At 39.2% G+C, this 10445-nt stretch overlaps 1 long non-coding RNA gene across 1 annotated transcript; it reads right to left on the bottom strand.

Annotated features, from left to right (window-relative positions):
- Positions 1-6740: 6740 nt before the first annotated feature.
- LOC130745145 (uncharacterized) lies at positions 6741-9633 on the bottom strand. The gene is made up of 3 exons (XR_009021555.1): positions 7323-9633; positions 7111-7233; positions 6741-6991 (listed from the first exon to the last, which is right to left on the bottom strand). It is a non-coding gene; the product is annotated as an uncharacterized LOC130745145 (long non-coding RNA).
- Positions 9634-10445: the final 812 nt, after the last annotated feature.

The raw sequence follows: 10445 nt of genomic DNA, 5'->3' as shown, positions 1-10445 counted from the left end.
TTCGTCAATGGTCTTGCAATCTTAGCGAAGCCTTCAATGAATCGTCGGTAATAGCCCGCTAAACCGATGAAACTCCTTATATCTGTCACAGTCTTAGGACGCTCCCATGCAAGTACCGCTTCCACTTTAATGGGATCCACAGCAATGCCCTCCTTTGAGATGACATGTCCTAGAAACTTTACTTCCTCTAGCCAAAACTCACACTTTGCCGCATTAGCATACAATACCTTCTCCCGAAGAACTTGCAACACTTGACGCAGATGTTCCTCGTGTTCTTCACGATTCCTCGAGTAGATCAAGATGTAGTCGATGAACACCACAACGAAGCGATCCAAGAATGGATGAAAGATCCTATTCATGTAGTCCATGAATACAGCTGGTGCATTTGTAACTCCAAACGACATCACCAAGTACTCGTAGTGCCCATAACGTGTTCTAAACGCGGTCTTTTGGATATCCTCGTCTTTGACTCTAATCTGATGATATCCCGATCTCAGGTCAATCTTCAAGAAAATAGCAGCACCCTTCAATTGATCCATCAAATCGTCAATCCTTGGCAACGGATAACGGTTCTTTATGGTGACTTTGTTCAACTGTCGATAATCTACGCAAAGTCGCGATCTTCCGTCTTTCTTCTTCACAAGCTGCACTGGCGCTCCCCACGGAGAAACGCTAGGTCGAATAAACCCCTTCTTGGTCAAATCTTCGAGTTGACTCTTCAGCTTAGTCAACTCTGCCGGTGCCATACGATAAGGTGCGATTGATATAGGTCCAGTGCTTGGGACCATATCAATTGTGAACTCCATATCTCTGACTGGAGGTATTCCAGGTACGTCTTCGGGAAATACATCCTCCAATTCTTGCACAACAACTATTCCTTGTACTCCATTCTCCTTAGCTTCCATCACAGTTGCGGACAAAAGGGAACTCAAAGCTCCTTTCCTTAAAGAAAGCTTTGAAAAGTACGAGTTCAGAAACTCGGCGAGTCCAGCATCGGGAAAGATAACTACCTTATTGGCGCAATCAAGAAGAACATGATGGTGGGACAACCAATCCATGCCTATGATCACGTCCAATCCCTTGAGAGGTAAACAGATTAAGTTTGCTACAAACTTCTTATCTAGGTACATCCAAGAACATTCCAAACATGCAGTGTTAGTTACTAGACTCTTAGATGCAGGGGTAGACACTATCAAGTCAAACGGTAACTTTGACACTTCTAGCTTTAACCTTGTCGCACAAGCTAAGTCTATGAATGAATGCGTAGCACCAGAATCAAATGTATAATTAACGATAATTAGCATAAGGTTATTCACTTACGAACAACCTTCGAGAATAATTTATATAAACAGTAATCAAGCACACTCTTCCTCCGATTGACACCCCATCAATCGGTCTCAGAGTTCAAACATCTTAAGCAGACACTCTACCCAAAATCTATGGTTTCTCAACCAAAGCTCTGATACCACAATTGTAACGCCCCAATTTCTCAACTGAGGAGTCACATTAGTAACCTAACAAAGTCTAAGGACTATTTCGTAATCCTAAGAAAACACGATAATTTTTTTCCTTTTCAAAACAACTAAACAAAGTTTAATACATAACATAGTCTTAATTAAACAACCCGTTCCCGACATATGATAATAGTGTCTTACAATAGTATAAGTAAGTTTCCAAAATAAGTGCGCACACTTAAACAGTGGCGAAAACAGGGTTTTAGTAACAGAGTTTTCAGATAACAAAGAAGACTCAAAGCATAAACTACTAAGAGAAAACTATACAGCTTCTTCCATCCTTGCTCCGCCGGTTACTATCCCTCCTCCATCTCAGCATGGCTAAGCATCGCCAGAAGGCTCTTCATCGCCTAATAGCGTTAAGCGCCCAAATAACAAGTAGCAAATAGAAAAGGGTTAACTCCATGCAACTACCACATATAAAAGAGAAAATCATGCTATTCAAATTTAATTACCTAGCATGGTAAATAAATTAGCAACTTAATTTAATCCAGATATCAACAACTTAACATAGATTAACTCAGATAATAATAACCTCAACAATATAACATCAAGTCAGATATCAATAAACCAATAACTAAAATCCAACAACATAGGGTCAGGTGTTAGTTCCCTATAATGCAACTATATGCTGCTACCAAAATGGATCGATCAATATCGTCTCTCAAGACGGGACAATCACGCGGGACCACACCCACCTCATCGCCACTTAGCGTCACTACGGACGGGACAATCGCGTGGGACCACACCCACCTCATCGCCATTTAGAACATCTCGAAAGATGGGACAATCCCGCGGGACCACACCCACCTCATTGCCACTTTATAACGCCTCGAAAGACGAGACAATCACGTGGGACCACACCCACCTCATCGCCACTTAATGACCAAAGCCTATATGCCAAGTCAGTCAACAGCAATGCCCAGCAAATGATCAATTCAGAGTAACCACATGTTATTCCTATTATCAACGAACATAACTCAATTCAATTGACAGAAACCAGTAAACGGCCGAAGCCTCTCAGAAAACGGAGACACACGTCTCAATAAGTTCACTCGGCCGAAGCCTCCAGAAAACATTTTCTTGTTCAGCACAACAATCATAATCAAATGCCAATCAACATAAACATCTTCTTCTCAAACGCATGCAGTGCGATAAAAGCAGGCAAGACTCAAAGACACGCTAAAACTGAGTTACCCTTACCTTCGTGAGTAGAAGTTGGGCATGAAAGTTGTGAACCTAGAAAAAGGAAACACAATCATCAACACAAGCCTCGCTAGAAACAACACTAATCGAAATCGTAAAGAAAGCTTTTAAAGCTTCAGAGTTCCTATTTAAGCACAAATTGACAACAGAGACTTCGTTCGCTAAAACGAGCATAACTCGAGCTATAGAACTCGAAATGACACGAAACCAACGCCAAAATTTCGACAATTGAAAGAGCTACGTAATGGCTCAGGTCATAGAGACCCAAGAATTATTTTTGGACACGGTACCCTAACAAATAGGTTTCGGCCACTCTCAAAAATAGGGTTTCCAAACTTTTTCTTCGATCTAAATCAATTCCTAGGTATTCTTAGGCGATATCTAGGCCAGGGAAACTCTCAGAAAAATTATCGGGTCGAAAACTGTCGCAGGGGTATTTTGGTCAATATTTTTAGCTCGGAAACTCAAAATTAGAATTTCGAAAAACAAATTAGATGGGGTCGATACCAACGACGATTATGACGACTAATCCTACTGACGCTAAGCTCAGTCGAGAGTTTTTGACTCAAAAAGCGGAACCTCAGCATAAAATGGGTTTATAGTCAGTTTTTCAGATCTATGTCGACTCGGTGAAAATCCGAACGATCCAACAGTGATTATAGCATGTTGGGTTGCAGTAGAAGATAGTTGGAAAGAAAAATCGAGGTAATCAGACATTTTTACAAAAAGCCCTAAACTTTAAGCACATAAATAGCTAGAATAAGCCGACAGAAAGCAGAAATAGAAGTAAGATTAAGCATCCTTACCTCTGTGCCTACGCGTAGCTTCTGAAATCAGGACGATCGGGAAAGAATCGGAAAAAGCTCTGCACCCCTCTCTTTCTCTCTTTAACTCTCGGCCACTTTGGGAGAAAATGAGATATTTTCTCATTTTTCCCTTTTTATAGTAGAGGGGAAAATCCGAAAAATCGATATTTTGCGGTTCCGGTCGTTTTGGTACTTTCGTCTGCTGATAAAAATTGAGTATTCGGCGACAGAATGTCGAAACTCAAATCAAGGTTCATTTAATTGAGGAAAACGTCTCAAAGACAGTGTGAGTCGATTTATGCCGAAAAACTACTTTTTGCAGTCGACGTCGGATGAAGAAACTTCCTTCAGGAAAAAGGTCACAAACGTCGAAAGAAATGAGGCTATGCGGATGGAAACTTCGTTAGAAGCTCCGAATAGAAAAAATCTTCATTCAGGGTCTTAGTTAAAGTCCCCGAGAAGTTAAAGTCTGGCTTCGACGGACTTCTGGGAAGCGAAACCTAACAAGCGTACAGTCCAGGGTTTCGTATCGGAAAGCTGGTCATGGGAAAAATACTCAGGTTCTTATTCTCTCATTAATTCTAAAATTCTCTTAAACAATGCTCTAGGAGCGGATATAGCCTTTTTCGGACACTCACGACCTTAGTCGGGTGCGAATATGGCTCGTGCTATCAATCAAAATGACTATAGTGTCATCCTTAAACATACTGCGAACTTTCGTCTTCATATCAATAGTCAAAACGTCAAACACAAGTCAAGTTTCACTCACGCTTACACAGAGTCCTATGCGTGAGCTGGAAATTAATTATTTAATTATAAAATCCTAGGTCTTACAAATATAATATAGCATCATTCATGTGTCTTTTACCCAATAACTTAAGTTTTTGGGATAGTTGGTACGAGTAAGTGGTCTGGAGTTCAATCATTTTTGGGCTTGTTATTCTAATAAAAAAAATTTGATTTTAGCATATGGTAGGTGGATCTGTGCATCGTCCACCCTTTTAGTCCAAATAGCTATTGCGTTCTTTCTAACACACCCCCTCACGCAATAGCCATCTATAAAATCATTCATGTGTTATTTACTCAATAATTTAAGCTTTTATGATAGTTAGTTCATGATACCTACCATTTGACCCCATTGTTTATGCTGACCTATCCGACTCGACTCATTTTTACATGTCTACCTACCATAAGTTAAGATATACTTTAGGCTGTGATATTGACTTGAGCGGATAATAAGTTCACATATCAATTTCAGATTTTATAGGTGGATCTAGACTTCTACACATTATGGCATGTTGAGCCCATGACATAGACTAGGAATCGAAACATGGATTGGCCGCAAGTACGGATAAGGGAGTTGAATTTTCCAATCTACCTACCCAATTTCACAACCTACCCAAATTTCAGTTACTCTAAAATACCATCCCCTCCCACGCACCCCGCCCCACTCATTTTCACTTTCACTCACACTATCAACTCTCAACTTTGAACATCTCTCAACCCTTAACCTCTTCATCTTCACCTCCATCGCGCTTCAAACATCAAGCTTCATCTTCCAATCTTGAGATAAGCTTCATCTTCACCTTCATCAAGCTTTGATTTGGTGGTTTCTTCCTCTTCCCCATTTCTCCTTCGTGTTTACCAGACGACGGTTTCACCTAGGATGGAAAAATGGGCTTGACCTGCTGGGCTAGCCCGTTTGGCCCAAATTTTTTAGCGGGTTGGGTTGAGACTTTGAACCCAAATTTTAAAATTGGGTCAGCCCAACCCAACCAGCATTTTGGCAGGTTTATGACGGGTTGGGTTGGGTCAGCCCGCCAACCCATTTTTTACTTCTTTTTTGAAAATTTCTTTCTATGTTTATTCTTTAAGTAGATTATTGTAAGACGCACATATATTACAACAGACCTAAACTAAAAAGACTTTTTTGAAAATTAGTCAATAATGACCTTCCATGTATTCACCTATATAATTTGTGATCCTATTTGTAGGTTATGTTTTGTCTAAAACTTTCATTACCGCTCGACATTATCGTTTATAATTGTTGGTTGACAATTATTGACTGAAGTGACTCTTGTTGATGATTGTAAACACATCTAGTGAGCGTGTATCAAAGAAAAAATGACATTTACCAATGATTTGATGAAGGTTATTGACACTTACACTTGATAGTTGTCATTGAGGTTACAGTTACAACTTTTAATAATGCGTCCTGCCAACCCATATTGCCACCCCTAGTTCCACCATTAGAGCGAAGCTTCGTCATTCCGGGTTTTAATCCCGGGAACATAAATTCCATTATGAGTTTTAACATTGAAATGTATTTGAATGGATTTATGTTTAGGGTGTTCCGAGACCTAAATCCCAGCAAGATTTAGAGTCAGATATCATTGAATTTTTTTTGTTATTCTCAGGATTTAGAGCTCGAAAGTCTTTTATGTATTTGTTTCATAATACACATAATTTGTTTTGAACGTGACCTTTTGTTTTTGTCCGGGGACTTGCAACCTGACTTTTATGTTTTTATTCCGATGTATAGAACTCGAAACCTGTTTTGAACCCGACTTTATATTTTTGTTCCAGGATATAAAACCTGAAATCTGTTTTGCACCTTCCTTTTAGGTTTTTGTTCTGGGATTTAGAACCCCGAACCTATTTTTAACCCGGCTTTTATGTTTTTTTTTTGGGTTTTAGAACCCGAAACCTATTTTGAACCTGTCCTTGTCCTTGTTCCACAATTTCAAACCTGAAACATACATGAACCTCACCTTTATGTTTTAGTTAAGGGATTTAGAGCTTGAAACATACCTTAACCCGAATTTTATGTTTTTGTTCTTGATTTTTTGTGATTTTGTTACAAGCTGTTCTTTAGAGGGAGCCACCATTTCCTGGAGGGCTTGAGGAACTATCATTGCTCCCCAGTTAACCGGATCATGTGGAACCATTTTTGTAGCACGGAATTTGTCAACTTTATAATCCTAAAACTAACAGTTAATCATTACTCTTAACTTTTTTGCATTTTATATTACATTTCTAGATATAATTGTGTAATATTATTTTTGTTGGGGCAAAATATTGGGAGCTATGTTCCTTAAAAAAATTCTTTCCAAGATCCTCGAAAAATTAAACCATACTAGATCATGCAATTTTCTAAGTGGATTTAAGGTGGTGTACTTGGGTAGGGGGAGCAATCATGCACTAATTCTATAGTGAATTTCCCTGAAATATTGCCAATGTAGCCACAGCACGTACGCACAAACAACGGGTCAATCTTGTCCAATATAAATATATCTTTATGGTTAAAATAAAAAGCATGTACAAATTTTATACTGGTATTCATGGACGCTGATTCTTAGTGCTACATCTTCAATTCATGTGAAGAGGTCATCATTGATAATTTTTGTTGTTCCTGTGGCAAGAGAATTAGTGCCATCCCAAAATGTTGACATTCCATGCCAAGGCCTTTTCAAAGGATCATACAATGTTCAACAGAGAAATTATCAAACAGATAAACAATACATACACCATAACTTGAGGAACAAAAAGTGAACGAACCACTGCGGTATAAACAAATGACAAACCTGTTTTACACACAGCAAGAGATCAAGAGCACTGTGAACAGACATGTCTCCCTCTACTATCTTTCAACAGTTAAGTAACCATCAAGAAAATACAGAAATAGCATCATCTGAGTCCACCTTCAACTGAAAAGCAGAGAGACAGATACACTAATTGGAACACCCCCAGCCACTTAGAAGGAAAAATAAATAAATCAAGAAGATATTGATCCTACCGTCTTCAGATGATTCCGCAAAGAATCATGCAACATGTTTCTGAGCTTGTCCCACTGATCAACCATGTTATCCGTTCTGATTAATTCCTCAAGTTGGTAAAGAAGCCGCTCAATTGTTGTGTATGGGAACCAAGCAGCAAATGGTATTTTCCTTCTAACTATATCTGCCGGTCTCTGCAGAAGGTTCATATTGGGAAATATTAATGAATAGACAACAAACAGATGGCACTGATGCTGCACCATGCACAAAGAAAAAGCACACCATAAATTTGCCAATTGCCACCACATTGCAAATAACATGAAATATCAATACGAGAAAGAAGAGAAGAAATTAAAGCCTTTTTAATATAGAGCTATCACTAAGAAGAGAAGAGAAACTCAGTAATCCATAACACATCATAGAGAAGAGCAAAGCCCTTTAGACCCAAGTTCAAGCAAGAAGAAAAAGAAGAGAAAATGGGACGGCTCTGGCTGGCTATAGCCAGACACACCTCCCATGGCACCCTTGGCAGCAGATAAAAGAGAGGGAAGAATAGCTAGCAACACTCCTGCAGCAAGCACATTGCACCCTTGACGACATATAGGAGAACAAATGAGAACACATAAACCAAGACACAAATTTTCATCACAGATCTTGAACCCCTCAACATACCACAAACTTAACAAGATAAAAAACATTTTCAGCATCTTTCTTAACCTCCGAACATATCACACTGCCATAATCCACCTGTTCAAGCCACAAGCAAACTATCCAAGACCAGAGAACCCTCAAATCAACACTGTAACCCTGCAAAGACTACAGACATAACACACCAAATTCACAGTGCTCAACAGCAGAAACCAGACTCATGCTGCACAGCGCAGCATTCCTTAAAAATCCCAACTAAACCCAGGCTACAACAACCATCAAGTTAACACTCTCCACCTTGTAACCCTGTGAAGTGTCCATCTCCGTATCGAGCAGGAGAGGCCAAGCAATATCAAAAGCCCACTTAAGTCGCCACTTATAAATACACCATCATCTTCACAATCACCCACAACAGCTATCATCATAACATTGCAAACACACCTCTGCACAACACAGCAACAAAGCATCTCTCGCACACATTCACCAAGCCTTACAACTTCAGGGAAGAACACCAAGATGCCAGCACATCCGTCATCATGAAAGGATTTTGTGATAATTTCATCAGACAAGTATTAGCTCTTAATTTTTTTTTTCATAAACAACATCTCATCCCGATATCCAGTCAATTCCTACAAAAAAAGTCCAATTATTCCATCTCGTAATTATGGGATTGAATCCCTTTCCTAAAAGAAAGTACTCTGTAGAGTACTCTGCTCTCTCAAGGTCTATGACTTTTATTGCTTGTTTGCTACTATGAAAGTAAGAATATGTTATGAATTTCAAGTAATATTTGTTATTGATTTAATATATATATGAGGCTTGTCAATCTTAGGAAGGGCGAGTGTGGCGAACCAAACGGCGGCCGAAGCCACCAAAGGACGCACTGCCACACAAAGTTGAGAAGGGGGACGGGTAAGTTCACACAACTGCATTGGAGGCATGTTGAACCTCTGTTTGAGCTGAAACTACCAAGGATCGGCCGGTCTACTCCAGGCGGTCCTAATGGTGGTGGTCGGCATGACTGAGCAGTGTTGGAAGTGGCTGGAGAAGGCTGTCGGAATGATGCACGACAAAGGTAGAAGCAGGAAACGTCATCGGAGTGAAACACGGCACGCGGTAAGGTCAGAAACAGTCGGAATGAAACACAACAGGTGATAAGGTCGGAAAAGCTGTCGGAATGAAACACGACAACGGCAGGTGGAAGAAACGGAAACTGTCGGAATGAAACACGATAGAGGTAAGAAACGAAAACCAGAATGAGACACAGTTTCTCACACCGGTGGGCATTGAGTCCATTGAGAATGACGACGGATTAGAATTGCCTCTCGTCAGGCTCTAATACCATGTAAAATTAGGAGAAGCTGAGAGGCAATATTAGACTTAATCTGTGTGTCTAAACTACATAATGGGGATCATTATTTATAATAGGCACCATAAAGATACAATAAATGATCACTTCCCTAATTACATGATTAGCTTACCTAATAACCATAAATAAAAGATATCCGACTTATTTACAAGATATCTAACAACTATCATCAACAATCTGCTTGTAGAGCGTGGGTTACAATCTGCTTGTAGAACGTGGGTGCCTAAGATTGATGCTATTTGTGAAGTTTTTCTTTTCTTGAAACTTCAACTCATGCTTTATTCATGATTCATACAAGAATTGCAGCCTAAGATTGATTAAAAAGGAAGAGGATAATTGTTACTAAGATATGAGTGGCCAACTTTAGAGCTTTGGTTCCTCGAAAGAAAAAATGGTGCCGCGATTGCCGTAGAGAAACAGAAGGCTAAGAGTCGCTAACTGAATCAAGGACCCATGTTCAAAAAAGAAAAATTAGCCTTTACCGCTAGTAACAAGTGGCTACAATAAATCTCATCCCTCTAAAAAAACTTGCAACAAATCCAATGGTTAATATTTCTGGTCCACCAGTGCACCAGTTATTTTCCTGATTTACGGCAGACAAAGCCATCTTATATATACTGACTCATATAGTTACCCACAGTTTCTGAATTTCCTTGTTTTGCAAACAACTTAAACTATTTAATATGTAACATTAGAATGTATAGTTATATATAAAAAAATAGTGAATGCAGATGTTTAATATGAATCAAGTCAGTCAACTATAAACATAAGTGACCAAGAACAGCACGAATGGACTGTTTCAAGCTATCCATTAATGGTAAAACCGTAAAGGATACTAAATCCTATGCAGTGCAAGTCTGTAAACAAGAACAATTTTAAAAAGGTGCAAGGTCAATAAATTTCAGATATGGGTCAAAATATGTCTCTAAAACGGTGTTATCTGAAATGGTGAACACATTTTATAATCATTTGTCTAATATTATCAATTTCCAAAACACAAAAAGATCAGTTACGTAAAACATATTACTAGGTGGTAGTGTTAAAAATCCTAAGTTAGAACCACACAACACCACAAAACCTTAGGCTTAAGGCAATGGGTGTGTGTGTTCTTTATTATATATGCACT

Source organism: Lotus japonicus, chromosome 3 (genome assembly GCF_012489685.1).
Source record: "Lotus japonicus ecotype B-129 chromosome 3, LjGifu_v1.2".
Lineage (NCBI taxonomy): Eukaryota > Viridiplantae > Streptophyta > Magnoliopsida > Fabales > Fabaceae > Lotus > Lotus japonicus.
The sequence above is the reverse complement of the archived record's forward strand: the minus strand, read 5'-3'. Positions and strand labels throughout refer to the sequence as shown.